Below are 24,976 nucleotides of genomic sequence, written 5' to 3'. Positions count from 1 at the left end.
TATCGCAAGTACTTCCAGTACTATATTGAAGAGGAGTGGTGAGAGTGAGCATCCTTGTCTTGCCCATGATCTTAGAGGAAAGGCCCTTAGTTTTTCCCCGTTGAGGATAATGCTTGCCGTAGGCTTGTGGTAGATGGCTTCGACTATCTTGAGGAAAGTTCCTCCAAACCCCATTTTGGTGAGGGTTTTCATCATGAAAGGATGTTGGATCTTGTCAAATGCTTTCTCTGCATCTATTGATATGATCATATGGTTTTTATCTTTACTTTGTTGATATGATGGATTATGTTGATTGATTTCCGAATGTTAAACCATCCTTGCATCCCCGGGATGAATCCCACTTGGTCATGATGTATGATCTTCTTGATGAGTTGTTGGATCCTATTTGCTAATATTTTGTTGAGGATCTTTGCATCGGTGTTCATCAGGGATATTGGTCTATAGTTTTCTTTCTTAGTGGTGTCTTTGTTTGCTTTTGGTATTAGGGAGATGTATGCTTCATAGAAACTGTTTGGGAGAGTTCCCATTTTTTCAATTTCCTAGAAAAGTTTGAGGAGAACTGGCAACAGGTCTTCTTTAAATGTTTGGAAGAATTCACCAGTGAAACCATCTGGGCCTGGGCTTTTGTTTTTGGGGAGATTTTTGATTACAGTTTCAATTTCCTTATCATTGATGGGTCTATTCAGGTATTCCAAGTCTTCTTTGTTCAGTCTTGGGAGATTGTAGGAATCAAGGAATTCATCCAATTCTTTCAGGTTCTCTTGTTTTGTGGCGTATAGACCTTCAAAGTAGTCTCTAATGATCTTTTGAATCTCACTGGTTTCTGTTATGATGTCCCCCTTTTCATTTCTGATTTGATTTATTAGGGTTCTCTCTCTTTCTTTCTTTGTGAGTCTTGCTAGCAGTCTATCAATGTTATTTATTTTCTCGAAGAACCAGCTCTTTGTTTCATTGATCTTTCGGATTGTCTTTTGGGTTTCCATGTCATTAATTTCTGCTCTAATTTTTTTTTTATTTCTTTCCTTCGTTCTGGTTTGGGTTCCTTTTTCTGGTCCTTTTCTAAGGTCTTGAGTCGTGAAATCAAGCTGTCTATGTGGGCCCTTTCTTCCTTCCTGAGGAATGCTTGGAGAGCTATAAATTTTCCCCTTAACATGGCTTTAGCTGCGTCCCATAGGTTTTGGCAGCTCGTGTCTTCATTCTCATTTGTTTCTAAGTGTTTTTTGATTTCTTCCTTGATTTCCTTCCTAACCCACTCATTGTTCAACATTGAATTGTTTAATTTCCAGGTGTTTGATTTGATTCTCCGTGTCGGTGAGTGGTTAGCTTCTATCTTCAGCGCATTGTGGTCTGAAAAGATGGTTGATACAATTTCTATTTTTCCGATTCTATTGAGGTATGTCTGGGGCCCAGTACATGTGACTGTTCTCTTGAAGGGATTCGTGGGTGGGCTGACTTGGGGAAGCCATTGGAAACACTGAAAGTGTCAGCACAGGATATTAAGCCAGATATCAAATTAATTACCAGAAGGCATAATGCTGAAACACATTTTGTCTCTACTTCCTTTATTTTCAAAACAATTATAGTCACAAGTCAACTGTACTTCTAATGAACCTGGTCGGTTTGTGTGCATAAGCCTTTAAGATATATTTATATGAATTATCTAGCTTATTTTTTCCGTGAACATTTTTCTTTTAAGGAAAAGTTTGAGTTTCAAAAAGTTCAAGATTTAGTTTCTAGACCTGAGAGATAGTGCAGCAGGTTAGGCCCTTGCCTTACATGCGGCCCACCCGAGTTTGAGCCCCAGCACCCCACAAGGTTTCCTGAGCACCACCAGGAGTGATTGCTGAGTGCAGCGTCAGGAGAAAATCCTGAGCATCACCAGGTATGGCCCTACCCAAAATTAAAAAGACTTGAGCATGCCGTGGTCTTTGAGGGGTCAAAAGTTCCATTATTTTTTTTTCTTCTCATCCATCACTCGCTCCAGCAGGACCCGCAGTTCTCAGCTGCACATGGGCCTTTTCCAGGAAGAGCAACAGAGGCCGCAGCTCATAGCAATGGATGACAACAGGGCCCCAGGAGCGCCAGTGGGAGGCCTACGGCCCCCGCCCTGTTGTTCTGTTTCAGGCCTCATGACACGTGTTCCAGGGGATGCTACACCTTCCACAGGACAGGCTCAGGCCAGCCATGGAAAAACACTTTCGTGTCTTAACTCCTGAGAGACCCTCTCAGTTAGAGAGAAAGGGTCCATCACAGCCGCCGTCCCATCACAAGAGCTCCTGATCTGTTTCGGGGAGATTGATTTCCTGCCCAGACAAAAATCACATGATTACCAGCCCCAGACTCTTGCATATGCTGGGTTTATGTGACAAGGGCCCAGGGCCTTACCACAAGGCAGTTTTGCTCGCCCTCTGGATCTGTCTGTAACACCGATAATTTGGGAGCTAATTCTCAGTTTTGTGCTTTGGTTTTTGGCGGCCACGCCCAGCAGTGCTCAGGGCTTACTCCTGGCCCTGCACTCAGAGATCCTCCTGGTGGGGCCCGTGGCAGTGGGAGGTCCTGGGCATGGACCCCAATCAATCATATGCAAAGCAAACAACCTCCCCACTGTCCTACTTTTTGGGCCCCTAATTCACAAAATTTTACGGTTTCACCATTGTCCTAGGGTTTGGGTCCTTTGCTGCCCCCTGAGTGCACCAGAACCCTAAAAGCAATGTGTTGCAGCATATGTTGCAGTAAGGTTTGGTTAGACAGTCTGAGGCATTTAAGATATGCATGTGAAAGAAATACTTTTCTGGGAGGATCACAAACTGTCTCCGGAGTTGTGCTGTGGCGTGCAGGAGAGCAGCCTGCTCAGCCCCTTTTTATTAACTAGCTTGATTTTTTTAACCAATGATATTCAGCCACATAGGCAGAATATGCAAATTAACTTAGTCAACAGAAACAGTATCAAAGTCAGTTCCATAGCTGAAGCATATTGAGTTAAAGTAACAGTAACAGAAAAACAAAGTTTACATCCAAGTCTAGCTAGGCCTGAGATTATGGGATGTTATACAACAACATTTCCCCCTTTTTTGTTTAAAATGACCAGTAATAAACAATACAAACATTTTCATAAATCTTTCCAGTGATACCTCAATGCTGTTTTAAGAAAATCTAACTTTATTCTACAGAAATTCTTTTTCACTTTACAATACAGAGTTTACATATACAGAGTTTACACACATTAAGTAATATTTCAGTTCCAGTCCTGGTTCAGAGACATTTGTCAACAAAGACCAATTAGTCTCTAAACCAAAAAAACACCTTCATGCCATTTCTGGATGAACTTCACAGTCCAGGTTTTTCCACAATCAGCAACTGCTGAAGCACTCCCGTCATCAGATTCTTCTCTCATGAATAAAGAAGAATCACTGGCATCCATAGGTAAAATTAGAAACTTCCTCCTTCATGGATGTCCCGATAAAATATGCATGGAATATTATCCAGTTTTATATAATAAACCTGTTATCTCTTAAAACTTATGTTTTGAACTAAACCAGTACCTTTTGAAACTATTTTTATATACAATCACTTCAATTCTCTTTTTAACAATTCAAATATAATCCAGATACAAACAAAAAATTATAATATAAATATTTAGAGAAAAATGTAATAACATAATAAAAACTTGTACCATTTTTACAAAACATGAGGAAAAAACTCTTTTTAATTAACTTTAATAGTTCTTATACTTTAGATATTTCAAATCATGAACTTTTATACCAATCGTTAATAGTTTTCACCTTGGTTTCATGCTCGAATTTTACAACTCTTAATAAGCTCCAAAAAACACTCAAACTTTTAAAAATTTTTGGAGCACATATTACTAACCTTTTTGATGGGCTGTTTGCCCAGTTACAAGGATTTCCACTTCTGATTTCAATCTGAGTTCAACATTTAAAGCACTCAACATAGACAGACCTACAGAAAGACAACAAAAATCACATGTGTGTGAATTCATACATATCTGATCGATCTATCTGACCCTCCACGAACCAAGGAAGGTGATGGACAGAGAAAGGAAGGGTAGTCCTCAGGGTAAAAATTCTGTGTAGGACGATTTGGATTATACCCTGTTTCTCAGTCCAACTAGCCTGTCTCCTGCTTGTGAAAACTGGGTCAAAAGAGAAGCTCTTCTGTTTTTACAAAGCCGGCAAAAAAATTATGAAAAAGGAATCCATACTGCAGTTTTTTCATTTGCTCTCCCTTATCCACTGAGAAGCTTCAGTCCTTTTGTAGGACACCCAAAATGGTTTCTGTTTGCTGAAATAAAAGCAATACCTCGTCCCCACCTTTCCACCTGGCCTGGCATCCAACTCCCAGAGGCTGGGTCCCTGTAAAGGACTTTATGTCTCTGACTAATTTTATTTAAATCATTTTTTTATTCTATTAGAACTTATTTCTTCTCATTATAAGCAGCCTTTCATTCTTTACTAGCATCTGTGAAGAATGTAACAGCAGGCTCAATAGGTTCAGCTTTTATATTAGGCCAAATCCAATTAGTAAATTTAAGAAATTGAAATCTTTTGCTTTGGAAAGTTGTTATGAATTTTGCCCAGATAATTAGTGCAAGCAATTTGGCAATCTTCATCAATTTCCCATAGCACTTGAATTTGCTCACTAGTCAATGGTACAATAATTTCGTAGGATTGCTCCCTATTCATTGTCTAGTTCTTCTTCCTTTGAAAATTGTTTGAGATATTTTATTTACATGAGTAATCAATGTTTACTAGACTTGTTACATAAAAAACTCCATTCCACAATATTAGTTCCTTGTACAAAATCCCAGTAGGAGAATTTGAAGTATGCAACACTATCACATTTAAACTTTCTAAAAAGACAATTCTATCCAGCTGAGCCTTATTAAAGATCTCTTTAATTATTTCTAATTCTTTTTCACTGCTGGGCTAAGTTGCCTTGGACTATTTAAAGAAGGATCACCTTCCAATGTTTGAAACAAATTTTGTAGGGCATAGGTTGGAATACTTAAGGAAGGCCATAGTCAATTTATATTTCCTAATAGTTTTTGAAAGTCGTTTAAAGTTCTTAATTTATCTCTCTGAATTTGGACCTGTTGAGGTGTAATTTTACTCTCCCATACTATTTGTCCCAAACATTTTCAAGGAACCTGACATTGAATTTTGTCCTGTGCAATTCTTAAACCCCATGACTCTAGTTCATAAGTTATAGCTTCATAAACTTTCTGCAAATTTATTTGAGGTGGAGCAGTGATTAGAATATCATCCCTATAGTGAATAATTTTGACTTCAGGGTACTGTGCCTTAATTATATCCAATGGTTGATTAAGAAAATATTGACACATTGTGGAACTATTCATCATCCCTTGAGGCAAAACAGTCTAGTGATATCTTTTAGTAGGAGTTTCACTATTTAAGGAAGGCACAGTAAAGGCGATTTTTTCTCTATCCTCTTCTCTCAAAGGGATGGTATAGAAACCATCCTTTAGATCAATTATAGTAATATTCCATTGTTTTGGAATAATGGTCAAATTAGGTAGGCTCATTTGCAGAGGGCCCATTGGTTCCATGCAGTCATTAACTTTTCTTAGATCACTTAACATTCGCCATTTACCAGTCTTTTTCTTGATAACAAATGCTGGTGAATTCCAGGGACTAGAGTTGAAAACAATATGTCCCAATTCAAACTGTTCTATAACTAACTCATTTAAAGCCTTAAGTTTTTCTTTTGTTAAGGGCCACTGCTCAACCCAAACAGGCTGACCCCTTTTCCAGACTATTGGGAGAGCTGTTCTTCGAGCAGTGTTCCAAATTAAAAAGGCGATTGCTGACACACCTCTTTTTCTTTGATATATTTCACACCAAGTTATTGCAACAAATCTCGTCCCCATAGGGTGATAGCTATTGGAGCAATATATGGCTGGATGACTGCCATGTCTCCATCAGGATCACTACAACGAAGAGCTTGCACACTCTGTTGAACATCAGTGACCACACCCATACCAGAAAAAGTAACGACCATACAACGATTTTGCCAACCTATAGGCCAATGATGAGAGGCAACAACAGTAACATCAGCACCTGAATCTAACATACCCTCCAGTTTTGTCCTATCTTCAAAGGTCATAGCCAAAGTAGGCTTATCATCAGTAATCTTTTTTGCCCAAAGTATTTCTGCATTAGTGCTTCCAAAATCACCTTTTCTTTTCATGCCTGTATTTTTTCCTAGTATACACGGAAACAAAAGCAGTTGAGCAATACGTTCCCCTTTTAATACTCTAATATCCTCTTGAACAGTGACTATAATTGAGATTTCATTTCCAAAATCACTGTCAATGAGTCCCACTTTTATATTAACACCTTGCAAAGTCATACTACTTCTCCCTAGAAGCAATCCTGCTGTTCCTTTTGGAAGGGGGCCATAAATATTAATTGGAATTTTATAAATTTTATTAGGAGTCAGAAACAAATCCTGTAAAACTGAAATATCAGCGGCTACACTTCCCTCCGTTGCTCTCACAAGGTCAATTTCTTGATAATGCTCTTAGGTTTATTGGTTTTTATCATGGTAGGGGATGAAAGACTCTTTAATTTAATTTGAGGTTTTATTGAAGATTTCCTGTACTGTTGAAGGGGCCCTGGGTCAAGCCCCGACTCCCATTTCCCGATGGCCCATTAACTTTTCTAAATTTTTCTCTTTCGTAATGGCATTCATTGGCCCAACGCTTCCCCTTCCTACATGTCTACAGATGCCCGGTTCTTTTCTCATCCCAGAGCTAATACTAGTAAAATTTCATCTGAGATGTCCCAAAGCTGCACAGCCATAACATTTTACCTGGTTTACTCTTTTAAAAGCAGTGGCTATTATTTGCACCTGATGGGTTGGTGTTCCCACTTCCCTACATACTTTAATAAAATCATCCAGGGAGTTTTTTCCCCATTAGCTTAACAGTTTGAATTGCCTTTTGGCAATATGCTGTAACATTTTCCACCACTAAAGTTAGCATAAGCATTTCATGAAGGCCTTCACCAGGTATAGCCTTTTCAAGAGAGTCTTGGAGTCTGGCAATAAAATCTGTATAAAGTTCATTTACTTCCTGAAAGATTTTTGTGATTGACATAGTACGTTTTGCAGAGGTCTCATGATAATGCCACACCTTTACACAGGTCTTATTAACAGCTTCTAAAATGTTTGCCTCCAAACAGACTTGTTCTTCCGCTAAAGCTCACTTGCCAGTGCCTAAAATCTGGTTCACAGTGATATCAACTTGTTTTGGTGTTTTAATTCTAGCAAATTTCTCAGCCTCTTCACTCCACCAACTTTTATTTATTTATTTTTATTTTGGACCAACACCAAATTAAAATAAATGAATTTTAATGTAAGTAAAAGAAAATTCAAATGGCGGAGGAACAGATTCTAAATGCAACAAAAAGAACATCGACATAAAAAAAAAACCCTTACATATAACTGAAAAATGACTTTAGATGAAGGGTGAAATCTAGAACTTGTTTTCTACAATAGCAGTTAGATGAACATAATATTCTAGTTTTAATACTATGAAAGGAAATAATTTTTTCAAGACTTCCATGTAACATGATTCATTTTTAAAAAAATAGGTCTACACTGATTGCCAGGGATAGACTTGAAAATTTGGTTTTCCAAGGATACTACTGCAGTATTTATGCCACATTGATACCGCAGCTAAATATCATAATAGTATATGTAGCAGCCTAATGCACATGATCTAGATTATCCAAAAACTAAGTTCAGCCATAATTTTCTTGCAGTATATTAGAGCAAAATAAATGACCAACATCCACAAATTTAACATTTGTCATCAGTTAACTCACATCCAAAAAATTAAAGAAAACGTAATTCTTCAAAACAGAAGCAAACTTAAAAGGGATTTATTTGTGATTTCCTATATATATTTAGCTTGTAAATACAAGACTGTAAATGTATTAAGAGACAATTTCTGTTAAAGTTTTCATTGTGTTTCACTTCAAGTACTGCACAAGTTAAAATCTGATAAAGGATTTACATTCGGTTATCTGAAACTTCCCATCTCAGACTTGTGTTTAATGTGGTGGGTGACTTCATCATCTCCATAGACACCACCAGCAGGAAAGTCTCTCCTTTATGGCTTCTGGGACTCTCGTTAGTGTCCATACAGTTTTCATTTTCTATGTCATTGTCATTATCATTGCTATCTTCGTCACTTTCTAACGGGATGCCTGTGGCAGCTGAAGCACCTTTAGTTTCCGGTCAAGAGGGAAAAAGCCAGTTCCACTGCAAGTGTCTTGCCTCTGGTAGAAGAGCACGTACGCAGCTTTGGACACAATCTGATCTTCAGATGCTGTCGAGACACTACTGTCATAAAAGTAGTACCATTTCCCATCATCTTTATTTTTTTTTTTAATTTTATTTTTTTTTTGTAAATTTTTATTAAATCACCATGTGGAAAGTTACAAAGTTCTCAGGTTTATATGTCAGTTATACAATATTCAAACACCCATCCCTTCACCAGTGCCCAAATTCCACCACCAGAAACCCCAGTTTACCCCCCGCCCCCACCCCCTACCCCCTACTGTATAACTAATGAATTTCACTTCATTTTTTCTTTACCTTGATTACATTCCATAATTCAACACAAAACTCACTATAGTTGACATAACTCTCTCTCTCTCTTATTTTTTCTCTTTTTCCTTTTCCATTTTTTTTTTAATTTTTCCCCCTCATCCCCCTTCCTGCGCCTCATAGTATGGTGTACTCCACGCCACGTTGGCCAGCGTGGGGCTTTTGCTTAGCTCATAGTCCAGAGGTGGCTGTTACATTAAGAACCTTCAATATTTCAACAAAAACTTACTGTTATTATTTGGAGTTTCCCCCCCAAGTCTGACCTGTTCAAATGGAACCCTTTCACATTGATGACAATTATAAATGTTAAGTCCGCGCGGTTTTGGATTTCTGTATAAAGTCCTGGGAAAATTCTGCCAGAAATTACATATTTCCTCCGTTAGCCGGCGTGGGGCAAAGGCTTAATTCACAGTCTCCATACATGGGTGCAAGCACTTGCTGGAACCCCAATTCCTAAAGCTGTCTCTGGTTCCCGCTTGTTCCACATCCACCGGCTCTGCAGGGGCATGGGCGCCCGGGCCGAAAACCCGGCCGGCCGGAGCCGAGCACGGGCCCGACTAGGGCTGGCTCTGTATCCTGCGGCTGTTTCAAGTTCAAAGCACACATTTTTTTTTTTTTCCGCGCCACCAAGTTCGTACCTTCTCAACGGACCCACAAAATGTCGGACACCACGCCTTCTCCCGGAGGGGAGAGAGACCAAGAAGGAAGGTTCTTTCCTCCGTTAGCCGGCGTGGGGCAAAGGCTTAATTCACAGTCTCCATACATGGGTGCAAGCACTTGCTGGAACCCCAATTCCTAAAGCTGTCTCTGGTTCCCGCTTGTTCCACATCCACCGGCTCTGCAGGGGCATGGGCGCCCGGGCCGAAAACCCGGCCGGCCGGAGCCGAGCACGGGCCCGACTAGCATCATCTTTATATTTTGCAAAAGCAGTATAATGTCCTCCTCCCATCCCTCCATAGTGGTTGGAAACGGCGATCAGATTATAGCAGCAAGGACCCGCATTTGGATTAATTAGGAATTCTGACATATCCAAGTCACTTATAGGAAAGTCAACTAAGGTATCCAATTTATCTCTTATGTATCGACTGTAAGAAAATCGTTTGAGATGTACCACAAGTACTGGAGGCAGTGACCATAAATCTAATTTCTTTGTGGCTTGTTGATGTTCTTTACAATTTGGACAATACCAAGGATCCTCAGCACCTAGCTTTTCCTTTGTTGTAAAAAGCTCAATGCAATCTTTCAATTTCACAAAGGGTTTTTTTTGAGGTTTATATTCCACACTTTCATGTTTCTCAAAGTCCTCAGCAGCATTTTCATCAAAGTATCTTTTTTTCAAATCAGGATCCCAATCCAAAGCAAGAAAAGATCTTTCATCTAGCCTAAGCTGCCTGTCACCAAATCTTATATGCCGGGTGTCATCTTTGATATAGTTGGTATCGGTATTGCCTAAATTGTTGAACTGGAATGTAAACAATCTCTTTTTGTGTTCCGTAAGTTGACCTTTGCAAGTTTCCTCAGTACATAATCCAGTTTCAGAATCATTATCTCCTCCAACTGAATCTTCAGACTGACTGTTTTCATTCTCAGAGGGAAGTTCTTGATCTTGGATGGACTCGTCATCCGGCTCATCTGTTTCCATTTCACTTGGTGAGCCTTCTTCATGGATGCCATTGGGGCCGTTCCCATTAATATTTTGGTCCTTAAAGCAATGTAGGGATCCTTCAGTTTCTTCAGTTTCAGTGGATATTTTGACATACAGGCACATTCTCAAAAGCAGAAGATTATAGAGTTTATCTTCAGTATTGTTTCACGGTACTGCTATAAGAAAAGGCTGACCAAAAAGTGAGGAACCAGTATGGTGTGTGTAACTTGAATGTCTAAATTTTTCTCTTAGGCAAACAGGAATAATCACATGCTCTGTATCTTCTGTCCTATTGATGTTAATCTCAAACACATAAATATCATCTCGCTCCATAATACTACTAAGGTTTTCATCCATGGCAAATATTCTGTGAAATCTATGATTGTATATATCAGTGACTATCATCTTATCCGCAGGTACGCCTGACAAAGTAGAGAGTGCTCTACAAAGATCTTGTATGTTTCCAATTTTGGGGACAACCACTTTGTACTGCATAGGTTTGGTAAGTGGAACCATTCTAACTAAGTAAACTTCTAAGGTACGCTCTTTTTTCATGGGCAAAGGAAGTGTCAAGTAACAAAAAGGGTCAAATGTGACTGAAATCTTTGCACATTCAGGACATACTAAAGTTGACTTGAAAAGGCCATGAAATATGTCCACTATGATAGAATCATTTCTTTTTAAATGATTTTCCCAGGCTTCTTCAGCAACCACCTTATCTGGCCTCCCATTGGCATCCTTTAATTGTATGTATGGTTTTTTCCTAATTCTATTCAAATCCTCATGTAGACCATCCAGCAGGAAAGCTAGTAATTCTTGACAGTCTTGCTGCTGGTATCCAGAGAACTGTGGTGCAAAACGTCCTACTTGTGTCTTAAAGGCTCTTGGTGTGACGTAGCTAAATTTTCCAGACCACATTTGTTTGATCAATTCAACATAAGACTTAGCTATTTCACCTCTCATTCCTAAGGTATTGTCAAAATTCAGTTCTTCTTGATAGTTATCATTGAGGAAATATTCAGTAAGTGGAGGTGTGTTGCTCAAACACTGAATAGCTGAGTTCATGAAGCAGATGTTTCCCAAGTTACTCAGGCCACAGAGGCCTGGCTGCTCATTATTTCTTCCAGGTTCTGAATAATCATAGTTCTTATAAGCAGTATATGATGGAAGACAATAATTTGAGTTTTTCACATTTCTGTTATTGATGTTGTTATAATTATTTGATAGAGATGAAGGAGATATCTTTGGTAAAGTTGAAAAATTGGATGCACCTGGGGACTTAGGAGCAGAAGGACCCCTTGGCCATGTTCCATCTTCATTTTTCTGTTCTATCACTAACACCTGTCCTTGGTATAAACCAGCATCCTGAATAGTGCTGTCTGGCTTATTCAGTGGCTCAAATGTATTACTCATGTATTTGTTCCACAATCTTGTCTCCTTCTCATCTGGAATATTGAAGATTTTTCTGATTTCCTTTTCAATTGTATCTATTGTGTCAGCTTTGCGAAATCTTCTAGTTACAACATTATTCATGTTGCCATTTTCATAAAGCTTCAGTTCTGTGAGATATACTTATACTTTGCAGTGCTTTACAAACATACCCTGTTCAACCATCTTCCGTGATATTGGTTCTTGACCTTCCATCAACGTGTACCAGCTGACAAGTTTATTCCAGCCCTCCATTGGCAATAATATGCAATCCAATTCATCGATAAGATGCTCTTTGAGTGACTGGGCATCACCATCTTTGAGAAGTCCAGAGTTATCAATAGGTCAAGGATATACATTTTGATCTCCCATCTGGTATTTGTCCTAACTGTCAAAGCCAACATATTTTTTCCACTGTTTGAACCAGCGACTATCAACTAGGTACCAGGTGTCCCCCTTCTGGAGCGAGATTTTGAGCAGCGCCAAGATGTCAGAATGCTGGATGTCCAGATCCAACGCTCCGCCTTCCACCATTTTCCCCCACTAGCGGCGGCGGCGGCTCCACCAAGTTTTAAATTGTACATATTGATAATTTTCTAACACTGCCTTCGCAAGAGTTTTTCAATCAAGTGGAATTACAGTATTAGCTTCTGCAAAATTTTCAAGAAGGGCTAGCACATAGTTAGAAGTAACACCATACATAGGTGGTCACAGCTTGCTTAAGCGAGGAAAGAACCTTAAAAGAAACAGGCTCATATTTCCCTGCCTGTCTTTTTCTTTGCACATCAGGGTTACAAACGACTGGAAAAGCCATAAACTGAACAGGCTGTTGGCTCAATTTTGCTTTATATAAAAGAGCTTCATATTTCTGCATCAGAGAATGCAACTCAGGAGTAAGCTTAAAACAGAAACAGAGATTCCTCTTCCCAATTCTTATTTAAGCAACGGGAAGGAACTGTCAAACTGTCAGGATCAGTGATACCCTTACAGCAGGCATTATCCTTCTTTCAGAAGGGTGGTGCATCTCAAGGTACTTCATTTGACTAATTAATCTAATTTTTTATAAACTTTTCTCAATTCTTGGGCGCTTACAATCTCTTTTGAAACTGAATTCTCTGTGTCTGACTTGATGCTGTCAGACTCAGACTAGGCAGGTGAATCATCAATTTGATATGAATGACCAGACAATACAGATGCTGTTGGCTTAGCACAACATTTTGGCAATATCAAAGAATCTTTCCCACTCTTCTCCTCTAACACAGGAGTTTCTCTGTAAGTTGCCTTAGTATTTGATGAATCAGTGGAGAGAGCCATATGAGAAGACGAGAGAGAAGGCTCCTCATACTCAAAGTCTGTTGGAATATAGCTCTAAATATTTTAGGCCTGACTTTGGTTTGTCCTTTCTCCCTTGCTATAAAGACTTTAGCTTTATCTGGTAATAATCTCTAAAAATTCTAGACAACATTGGTATGTCCTGCTCCCCTTGCCACAAGGAGCTTAGGTAAACAAGGTCACGCCCATCAATGCGCTCCCGAGTCACTCCCATTCCTTTGTCTATCCATAATCACTTCTATACTCTCTTCCCCAACCAGTTAACTTTTCCCCTAATCAGACTCTGTTAATTTGTAAGGTCAGACCTTTCTAGGACAATAAACTTGTATTGTAAGTTAATATTGCCTTGCTCCTCTCCTTGTGTCTTTTAAATAGTTTACTTTAAAACAATGTCCTTTTTGTGTGGACAAAGAAAGACAGTTGTTAATATGCTTTGGTAACATGGGATTTAATTGGCTTTGAATATTATTCACTCCTGGGCATCTGCTTTCTTGACTTAAGCCTCAGCTGCCCTTACTTCCTAGCACCCCCAAAAGCAGGGTCCCGACAAGGGACGGGACAGATCCAGGGAAAGCGGTGAGTTATGTGCTACCCTGGCATCGAGATGGGCCTGGCCAAGGTGCCTAATGCTTAACTATATGTTAAAAGCTTGGTCATGGACATGTCATGTCATGATCCAAAAGCAACGACGAGACTAGGACCCTGCTAGGGATAGGAAAGATTAATCTGGCCTGAGCACTGTAATCTGAGATCGAGATTACCCCAGGAGAGCAATTCTATAAGCTTAATGCATATCTTGCTATGTCCATACAAAATGATTAATATCATGAATACTTATACGTTAGTTGGACAAGGAGAGGAGAAACACACTCATGGGACTCCACCCTTGGGTGGGTCATCCTACTGAAAGAGAATATGTCCTGGAAGCAGCATCCCCTGAGGAAAAGAATTTTACCCCTATTGATTGTGCGGGCAGAGAGTCTCTTGCCCGCACGCCTGGCTGTCTTCCCCGGGGCCTCTCGGAGGGGATGGGCTCCAGCTTCCCTCCCCACCCCGAGCAGAGCTCCTGGCAGCCAAAGACCACCAGAACCTAGCTACAGCCATGCCTGAGGCCCCTCTCCACACGTCGTTTGGACAGGCCTCATTCATTAAGGTACTGGCAGAGGAACCCAGGTGCGTGTAATCTCATCAACGACCAACATTCAGAGAGAGACTTAAAAGCAAGCTCCCCATGGTGTCTTCAAATGCTAAATCCAGTAACAAGCTGGATCTCATTCCCCTGACCCTGAAAGAGCTCCCAGCGAGACATCGTTGGGAGGGCCTAGTCGAGAGAGACTTCTAAGATCTCAGGAAAAGGACAAAATGAGAGGTTATGAGCCCGCCCGAGAAATCGGTGATTAATGGGATTTCCTGATCGTGATTGTGATTGATTGTGACCACACCTATGTGTAAGCCCTGACCCCTCAGCTGGGGGATTTAAGGAGGCAGGAAGAGGGGGTTCAGGGAAGAACCAGAGAGAGAGAGACAGCAGTGTTTAGAGAGATTGGAATAAACTGTAACTGAGACCAACCAGCCTGGCCTCTGTTCCTTCCTTTGCCTGCCTCATCATTGCCATCAACCTCCCCAGGGTGGGGGAAGTGGCTGAAGACTATCGAACGCGGGGGCGGCGGGAGAGATAGAGCGCTGCTGCCCTGTGCCCGGTGTGGTGTGCCCTGTCCCTTCTCTTTTTTGTGTGTTTACACAAAAGTCAAACTGTGAAAAATTCAGGGCAGCAGCAGTACAATTGTACTCACTCCATTCCTTTTCTGGGATCAAATCTCCATTGTTTTGTGCATAACACAATTCTCTCCCTACTTTTGTCCATAAATCTAAATTGAATTATTCTATATTTTTGGCTTAAACCAATGACAATATTTTTGTATCCTCTCAAGGAGGCAGGGTACAAAAATATTGTATCTGTCCCTCTGTCCCTTTAAAGGCAGACCAGCTGCTTTCATTAGAGAGTTCAAAAGTGTCAACATAGGCGTCCTGCTGAGATGTTACAGAATTACTCATTGCCCTTTTTCCTATTTTCTTCCTTTATTTATTCTTTACTTCTTTCTCCCTTTCTTTCTCCTTTTCTTCTTTTCCCTTTCTTACTATCTTTATTTCCTTTCTTTCTTTTTCTTCTTTCTTTCTTTCTTTCTTTCTTTCTTTCTTTCTTTCTTTCTTTCTTTCTTTCTTTCTTTCTTTCTTTCTATGTCTTTATTCCCTTTCTCTTTTTCTTCTTCCTTTCCCTCTTTCTTTCTATTTATATTTCTTTATTCCCTTTCTTTCTCTTTTCCTCCTTCAATTCTTTCTATCTATATTTCTTTATTTCTTTCTCTTTCTTCTCTTTCTGTCTTTATTTCTTTCTCCCTTTCTCTCTTTTTCTTCATTTCTTTCTTTCTATTTCTTTAATCCCTTTCTTTTTCTTTTTCTCCCTCCTTTCTATCTATATTTCTTTATTTATTTCTCTCCCTTTCTCTTTCTTTCTTCTCTTTCTATCTTTATTTCTTTCTCCCTTTCTTTTTCTTCTTTCTTCCTTCCTTCCTTCCTTCCTTCCTTCCTTCCTTCCTTCCTTCCTTCCTTCCTTCCTTTCTATCTATATTTCTTTATTCCCTTCTTTTTTCTATATTTCTTTATTCCCTTTCTCTTTTTCTTCTTCCTTTCATTCTTTCTATCTATATTTCTTTATTTCCTTTCTTTCTCTTTTTCTTCTTCCTTTCATTCTTTCTATCTATATTTCTTTATTCCCTTTATATTCTTCCTTTCCTTTTTTCTATCTATATTTCTTCATTTATCTCTCCCTCTCTTTATTTCTTTTATACTGGGCCTTTATCTTCGAGCCCCGGGCTGGGCGCCATATGTTGCAACATATGTTGCAGTAAGGTTTGGTTAGACAGTCTGATGCATTTAAGATTCGCAGCGAAAGAAATATATGTTTTCTGGAAGGATACATAACTGTCTCTAGAGTTTTTTGTGCTGTGGCTGCAGGAGAGCAGCCTGTTCAGCCCCTTTTATTAACTAGCTTGATGTTTTAACCAATAATATTCAGCCACAGAGGCAGAATATGCAAATTAACTTAGTCAACGGAAACAGTATCAAAGTCAGTTACATAACCAGAAGTATAGTCAGTTAAAGTAACAGTAACAGAAAAACAATGTTTACATCCAAGCCTAGCTAGGCCTGAGATTATGGGATGTTGTATACCAACAGCAATGCATCGAGCTAATTCTCTTGTGTTGCGTTTAAGATTAATCTTTTGGGGGGAAGAGGGGTCACACCCAGAGATGCACAGGAGTTACTCCTGGCTCATGCACTCAGGAATTATTCCTAGCAGTGCTCGGGAGACCATACAGGATGCTAGAAATCGAACCCGGGTCAGACGCGTGAAAGGCAAACGCCCTACTCGCTGTGCTATCGCTCCAGCCCCTTAATTTTTTAATGAATCACCATGAGGTACAGTTACAGACTTACAGACTTTCGTGCTTATGTTTCAGTCATACAAACTTGACCAGTCATACAATGGTCAAGTACCCATCCCTCCACAAGTGCCCATTCCCTACCACTAATGTCTCCAGGATCCCTCCCACCACTCCCACCTCTGTGGCAGGCACATTCCCTTTTGGTCTCTCTCTCTCCTTTTGGGTGTTGTGGTCTGCAACACAGGTATTAAGTGGCCATCATGTTCAGTCTGTAGTCTACTTTCAGCACACATCTCTCATCCTGAGCGGGCCCTCCAAGCACCCTTTACTTGGTGGTCCTTTCCCAATTTCAGCTGCCTTTTTCCCCAGCATGTGAGACCAGCTTCCAAGAGGTGGAGCGATCCTCCTGGTCCTTATCTCTACTATCCTTGGCTGTTAATCTCCCATTCTGTTACTTTATATTCCAGAAATGAGTGCAGTCCTTTTGTGTCTGTCCCTCTCTTTCTGACTCATTTCACTTAGCATGATACTTTCTATATTGATCCACTAACATGTGAATTTCATGACTTCATCTTTTCTAATAGCTGCATAGTTGTGTAGATGTACCAAAGTTTCTTTAGCCAGTCATCTATTGATGACTTAAATGACTTTAAATTTAAAGTCAAAATAAAAGCTAGACTTTCCAATTAAAATTTTGGGTATGCAATCAGTATTCAAATTACTGAATCCAGAGGGAAAACATTTCTTCCTATTGTTATGCAAACACTGCCATGATGTATAGAGACCCCAGGGATGCTGGGGAAAAGAAAAGAGCTCCTTTCGCCTCTATCACTGTTAGACACCTTGGGGGGGGCGTGTTTCCAGCTCAAAACTGAAAAGTTTGTTTGTTTTTTAATTGATTGAGATTCAGTATGCCCCTCCTTTCCCACCCTCCCCCAGCCTCGATGGCAGACAATATTCCCCATACCCTCTCTCTATTTTTGGGCATTATGGTTTGCAATACAGATACTCAGAGGTTATCATGTTTGGTCCATTATCTACTTTCAGCACACATCTCCCATCCCAACCGATTCCTCCAACCATCATTTTCTTAGTGATCCCTTCTCTATTCCATCTGTCTTCTTCCCCAGCTCATAGGACAGGTTCCCAACTATGGAGCAATTTCCCTGGTACTGTCCTTGGGGTGTCACATGTTATGTTATTTTATACTCCACAAATGAGTGCAGTCCTTTTATGTCTGTCCCTCATAAGATAACCTCTTAACGTTGACTCTAATAGTTTTGCAACCTTATCACTCTAGGATATTAAACAGTAATTATGAGAATATATTAATTTTCATGCATCTCACAAACTGTGGTATACTTAATGTTATTTACATATATGCAAAAAAAGTTAACACACTTCCATATGGAACAATGATTCCATAAAGCTTCAGTTGTCCCAGTAGGCCTAATCTATATGGATTTTGTTTCTGTAAGAAGAAAATGTTCCAGGAAAATGTTCCAACGTTCCTGGAGTGAGCTGCTACATTCGCTGTCATGAGACCTCTTTATTTTTTTTTTTCATTTTTTTCCTGCACTGCAAAGCCTGGCAAGAGCCTGACAGTTTGATATGACAAAAACAGTAACAACAACGTGCTCTTTGTGTTCCTGGAGTGAGCAGATGCCATTGGGCGACACTAGCATGCAAGAGGGACAAATGAAGACGCTACTGGCGTCCACTCAAGCAAATCGATGAACGGGATGACAGTGATACAGTGAAGGAGAAAATGTTAGTGGGATGTTATAGAAGCTCTTCTAAGACCTCCACAGCCACTTTCTCTTTAACCAACTAAGATTTTAGTCTTTCCTTAATATTCTTTGTTGCAAGAAATCTTTCTCACCGTTACTAAAAAGATTAAGACAAAGCACTATTTCTCCACTTAACCAAAACAACAAATATTTCAAACAAATATATAATTTTCATAATGTTTCCCTTTTGAATCAAATGAGATTTTATTTATTGTCAGGTCTGAATAATTCAAGGCCCCATAGTGAAGCTGCCCTGGACCATTCAGAGTCACCCCACGGTGAATCCCTCCACCTGTTCCCCCTTCCCCTGCTCCTCGATGGGTTCAGCCCGACAGCCCAGCCCTGTCTCCATCTTGGCTGGGAACCTGGTAAGGTCAAGTCAGTTATTTTCCCTGCTCAGACCACGCGAGTCAGCTCTGGTCATGAACAGTGGCCACAGGCCACAGACCACAGTGCAGGGCATATGGCCCGAGTCCAGGCCCAAGTCCACACATCTTTAATCCCCGTCCAGGGGAGATGTAAGGACAGTGGTGTGGCACTCGGTGTGGGTGAAAGGCTACTGGGCACAACTTGCACCCACGGTAAGGAACATGGAGATGTACGAATGCGAGACAGGCAGTGACCCATAGCACAGTGGCCGGCCCGGGCCAGCAGCCCCATTCCGGCCGTCTCGCTAGACCTCATGCAGGTGCCCTGACCCCAAGGTCCCAAGCCACATAAGAATCTCACCTCACATGAGTGCTCTCACCTCGGACCAGGGTCCACCCAGAAAGACCCCACCGAGGCAACGCAGCCCCTCAGACCAGGGCCCACCCCAGGAAGACCCCGCCCAGGCAATGCAGCCCCTCGGACCAGGGCCCACCCCGACATGGGCTCTCCTAAAGAGCCATGAGTTCTGGCCCAGGGAGAGGCTGCGCAGAGGTGAGTAGAACTGGGCCCTGGGCTCCAGGGACGGGACTGGAGGGGACACGGTTTTGCTGGTCTCAGGGGGAGGCACAGACGGCCAGTGGGACCCCCGTATTCCCTGCCCCCAGCGCCCTGAGCCCACAAACCCTCCTGCATCTGTTCCAGGGCCGGCCAGAGCATCAGAGCCAGGCGGTCCTGGAGGCCCCCAGGAGGACACCACTGAGCATGGTCAGGGAGCAGCATGGGCAGCAGGAGTGTGGGCCTTTCCAGAAGGTCAGTGCTGGCCCAGCCAGCTTCCAGTGTGCCTGGCCACACACACGAGAAGCAGCCACGGCTCCAGAACACGCCCCACGCCAGAACAGCACCCATGGGTGCTGTCCCTCCCATAGGTCCATTTCCTCTGGATGCAGCCCCTGCACAGGGTGGCAGGCCCAGAACCAGAAGCCTTGAGCAGCCCGCACCCTGCCCACGGCTGCCCATCCACTGGACAGTCCTTCCTACCTCAGCCACAGGGCCGATGGCCATCCCTGCCCTCTCACCCCTGTGCCACCCGTCAAGGAACCTCACTGAAGCCCATACATACCAAAAAACTGGGGAGGAGGCACCATAATATGCAGGATTCCTCCTGCAGGCAGCCTTCTGGGATTAAAGTCTTCAGGTCACATTTGGACAGGCACAGCAGGCCTCATGCTGGCCACAGGAAGTCAAGCAGGTCGCACAGGCTGGAGGGCGAAGGCTGAGCTTTGGCTGCAGATGGGGACCTTGTCATCTCCACCACCAGCCAGAGCACCAGAGAGCTAGTGAACATTTGTCTCAAGACAGGAGAGTCAGCGGCGTGGTCACCACCAGGCCCTGTCCTGGGGTCACGAACCACACTCTGGGGGGCTAACAAGCTCCAGCAGGAGAGAATGTGACCCAGGGGTTCTGCCCCCACAAACTACAGCCACTCGTGTCCCCATTGCCACCAACAGGTCTCAGCCAACCATTGAAGGACCTCCACTTCCTGTAGGGTCTGCCTGCTGGACACTGGCCAGATGCCCTGCACTGTGGCCTGTGGCTTGTGGCCACTCTTCATGACCAGAGCTGACTCCTGTGCTCTGAGGGGGGAAATGACTGACCTTATCTTACAAGATTCCCAGCCAAGACAAAGACAGGGTTGGGCTGTCGGACTGAGCCCCGCTGTGGGGCAGAGGAAGGGGAGCAGACCGAGGGATATGCTGTAGGCCGACTCTGAACGCTCCAGGGCAGCTTCACTATCATGTCTTGAATTACCTCATCTGATCCAACAGGGACACGTTTCAAAGCTAAATAATGGCTTGGAATAGGGGTTTTGGTTAAGTGGGAGAGCACTGCTCCGTGCAGATGTCTTGGTCTTTCAGGCACCTGTGTCCATCTGTACGTTCTCTTTCACCTCTGCTGCTTGTTATCTTCTTCCTGTCTCCCCACCTCTACATTCCATCTAACAATCGACTTACCAATCATTCATCATTCTTTGTTTTCCTGTCATCTGCCATCACTATCTTCTATTATCTACCATCTATCATTATTTCCTCGTCATCTACTGTGATCATTTTCTATTCGTGGGTCACCCACCAAACACCCATCACTGTTCCTTATCTTCCCCCATCTATCAGGAGCCTGGGTGCCCCCCTCACCTGCTCTACGCATCTTCCCTTCTCTGCCTGCCGTTGCTCGGGCTCCTGCTCAGACCTCGCATTCCTGATTGCAGTTTCCTTCCACGTGGCTGGTCCTTGCAGACTGGTCACTGTTTCTGTGGACAGGTCTGTCACCTGTTCGCTGAGGCTCCTGCTGGGTGCCCTCGGGAGAGCTGACATCCCAGCAGGAGAGGCTGCCCCCGGGGTTTGGGGGCTGATTGCTACGTGGTGCCCTGGTCCTGACCAGCCTGAGACCAGGGACCTCGACACTCCACGTCCAGCTCTTCCACCTGGCCTTGCCCTGAGGCTTCCAGAACACACTCCGGCAAGGTGGGCTGGGCATCGGGAATGCCGAGCTGGAGAACAGAGCCCGGATGTGTCCAGGCCGAGGGAGGCCTCTGACCACTGCCACGACCAGCCCCCAGCATCCCCCCCGAGCACCGAGCAGTGGGAACTGAAGGCCAGGCAGGCCACAGGCGGCTTGTCAGGGCCTGATTCATGGTGGGCTCGTGTCCTGTTTACCACCATGGAAACAGATGTCCCTGCCGCTGCAGGAAGCCGGGGCCTCACAGACCGCTGGGTGAGGGGGCGGCTTGGGGCAGGGAAGTGGCTGTCCCCAGAGTGGCAGGGGACCCAGGATGGCATTCGCGGGGAAAGAGGAAGTGGGGCAGGCGCTGCCCACGGCAGCTTCCTGTCCCAGAAACGGTAAGAGCTGGACGGCCCCAGGGCCCAGAGCTGGGCCAAAGAAGCAGCCCTTGTGTGGCCGGCCCCTGGCTGCCTCTGATCCTGGGAGACATGGAGGGTCCCTTCTCGGAGGTGTGGCCCTGACCTGACCCCCTCACCTGGGCCCCTGTCTCAGCTGGACCCCGGGGGCCGGGGGAATGCTGCTCCAGGCTCCTGCTAGGGGCACAGCTCTCAGGGCTCGCAGGGACGGGACCACGGCCTTACGTGGCACTGTGACGGGGCAGAGCAGGGAAGCACAGGCATGGGCTGGTGTCCCCTGAGAGTCAGGGGAGCAGAGGACAGGGCAGCGCAGGGTTGGGCACAGGCCCTGCCCTGGGGCTTCCAGCCATGACTCTGCAGACATGTGGGTTGCTGGGGCCCCTGCAGGGCCCATGGCCACCATCAGAGCAGCCGACCCCGACCTCCTGGAGCCACAAGACACCTGGGCACTAAGACCCCAGGAGGACAGTCAGGGGACTCAGGGAGGTGGCTGGCCGGGGGGGGGGGGAGCCTGGGTAGGGGGCTCCAGGCAGCAGAAATGGGCAGGGGTGCCGGCAGAAGGGCACACAGAGGCCAGGTGTGAGGCTGCAGGGGTCAGGCAGGGGCGGCCCGGTGAGCTGGCCGGGAGGGAGTCTGGGGGACGTCCTGGGATGTAGAGAGGCAGGGGCAGCTGTGCCACTCCCAGTCCTGCGCCCAGCGCCCAGCACCTGTGGGGTACTGGTGTGCATTTGCATCTGCAGCGATGCCTCCCTGCAGCCCGCTCACAGCACCCACGAGGGCACCCCGCCAAGGGCACGCAGGCTCTCCTGCACTCTCAGAGCTCATGCCACCACCAGGCAAGGCTCAAGGTGAGCTGGTGCCCACCCCACCTCCCGGCTCCAGAGCAGACCCGGGTTAGTGGTTGAAGCACTAGGCCTAGAAGTTGGTGGCAAAGCAACAAAATGGACCCAAAGAAAGAAGGAAGGGCACCCTCGAATGAGCAGAATAATCCATCAAAGAGGAGGGAAGAAGCCAGAGCAAAGTCCAGCCAAGCCAGAATCCTCCAAGGAGGGCTGGCCCACTGGGGAGAGGAAGGTGAGGAAGAGTGTGGGTGTCGGGGAAGCGTGGGCTGGGCGTCCCACTGGTGTTCAGAGGATGGTCAGAGCTAAGGGAGGGGCAGAGGAGCTCAGCTCCGGGAGGACCATCAGACCATGTGAACCTCGAAGGAGAGACAGAGACTAAAGATCTCTCTCATAAATGGTCTCCAAAGGAGCAAAGTAGGGGTATGGCAAATGCCCCGAAAAACAGAAACAGAACGAGTTCTAGAGGGGAACTCACCACAGGGCAGGGACACTGGGACAAAGGGGGTTGGGGGGCCCTCTGGGGAGAGGGTCGTTCTGAAATGCAATGTTGGTGAGTTCCCCTCTAAGACTCATTCTGTTCCTGCTTTTCAGGGCATTTACCTTATCATTAGTAATAAGCTAAAATAAATACTAACATTTTTTAAATTATAAAATTTTTTAGAAGTATCAAACCCAGGGCAAGGAGGACTCCTCCAAAGGTCCACGTTATTTAAAATGGGAAGTAGGAGGAAGTTTAGCAGCATCTGGTGGAGGCCTGGCTTTCTACTCGAGGTCTCTATTTTGCATCCCAGGTCAGGATTGAGCCCGACAATCTAACCCAATCTCTGCACTTCTCCATAACTCACCGTAAACACACAGACATTAACCATCTTGTCAGCACTAACCACACAGCAATACACAAGAAACAACTCCAGACTGCAAAGGTCACAGTGTAAAGCAACGCAGAAACTCGCCTGGCTCAGTGAGTGAAGACGTCAGCCTGGAAGGCTCAACCAGTAATAACCAGATAGATCACCTCTGATAAGGAATCTAGAGGCGCATAAGCTGCCTGAACCCATGTGCTACCTGCATGCACCCACGTGGCTGAGCACATGTGGCGCCCACCATCTCCCCTCTTGAGATGTGTAGTTTCAAGCTTTCGTGTCTAATGCTGGCTGTGTGTAGGAGCTCTCTTCACCCTTGAAGAAGCCCACGTTCTCTCCTGAGCATGTTACTCTCTCTCTCTCTCTCTCTCTCTCTCTCTCTCTCTCTCTCTCTCTCTCTTCCCCTCCACACCTTCAAAAATCCCTCCAAATAAAATTATTTACTTCAAAAAAATTTAGAAAGGAATTGTTGAGGTTGGGTAAGGAGTTCAAAGAACAATGGAACAGACTGTCAATAAAACATAATCTTAACTGAGGAAACTGCAAACAGAAATGACAGACCTGAAAAATTTGGTATGTAAAATAAAAAACTCCCTGAAGGCCTCAGCAGCAGAGTAACAGCTGCTAAGGACAGAATCAGTGAGCTCCAAGACGAGGTGTGGAAAACCTCCAGACAACAGCCAAAGATGGGGAAAGCCTCAAAATAAACAACCAGCTGACAGGAGAACTCTGGGATTAATTGAAGAGGAGCAACATAAGAATCATCGGTGGGGCTGGAGGGAAACTGGGAACATAGAGGTGAGAAATGGACACTGGTGAAAGGACAGGTTCTGGAACAATGTCTGACTGGCACCCGGTCATGAACAACTTTGTAACTGTGTATCACACTGGGGTTTGATTAAAAAAATATTTTTTTAAAAATCATCCAGGTCCCAGAGGGACAGCAAGACAAGCCTGATGAAGAAGCAACTGTCAAAGCCATCATTGCTGAGAAGTTCCCAGAGCTGTTGAGCACAGGCACCCAGATTCTAGAGGTCTACAGGGTACTCACTAAAAGAAACACAAATAAAAATACCCCAAGATACATCCTAATCAGAATGACGAAAACCACAGATAAAGACAGAACACTGAAAGAAGCAAGATCAAAGGAGGAAATTGTGTACAAAGGAGCATTTTAAAGACTCACAGTAGATTTATCAGATGAAACCCTCTAGGTCTGAAGACAGTGGTGAAGTATAGTGAAAAAACTCAATGAAATGAGTGTCTCACCAAGAATACTTTAGCCAGCCAGAGTCAATTAAGATCTAAGGAACAACACAGCTTCACAAACAACTCAGGAAATTCATAGATTCAGACACTTCCTTACAAGAACGAAATGGACTACTATAAGACAAGACACTGTAGCACTGTCATCCCATTGCTCATCGATTTGCTCGAGTGGGCACCAGTAACGTCTCCATTGTTAAGACTTGTTGTTACTGTTTTTTGCATATTGAACACGCCACGGGTAGCTTGCCAGGCTCTGCCGTGCGGGCGAGAGACTCTCGGTAGCTTGCCAGGCTCTCCGAGAGGGGTGGAGAAATCGAATTCAGGTTGGCCACGTGCAAGGCAAACGCCCTACCCGCTGTGCTACCGCTCCAATGCCAAGACAAGACAAGCCTCACAATCACACCAAACTTCTGCTGAAAGAT

The 24,976-nt window shown here is 43.9% G+C and overlaps 1 pseudogene and 1 gene segment (V, D, J or C); one reads left to right on the top strand and one right to left on the bottom strand.

The window, feature by feature from the left end:
* LOC101556852 (immunoglobulin gamma-1 heavy chain-like) overlaps window positions 1–24,976 on the top strand; it is a 279,701-nt gene that overhangs the window by 219,855 nt on the left and 34,870 nt on the right.
* Window positions 8,056–11,664, bottom strand: LOC129399593 (ubiquitin carboxyl-terminal hydrolase 15-like; annotated as a pseudogene).

The sequence above is a fragment of the Sorex araneus genome, chromosome X (genome assembly GCF_027595985.1).
Source record: "Sorex araneus isolate mSorAra2 chromosome X, mSorAra2.pri, whole genome shotgun sequence".
Taxonomy (NCBI): domain Eukaryota; kingdom Metazoa; phylum Chordata; class Mammalia; order Eulipotyphla; family Soricidae; genus Sorex; species Sorex araneus.
This window is presented reverse-complemented; position numbering and strand designations above follow the sequence as displayed.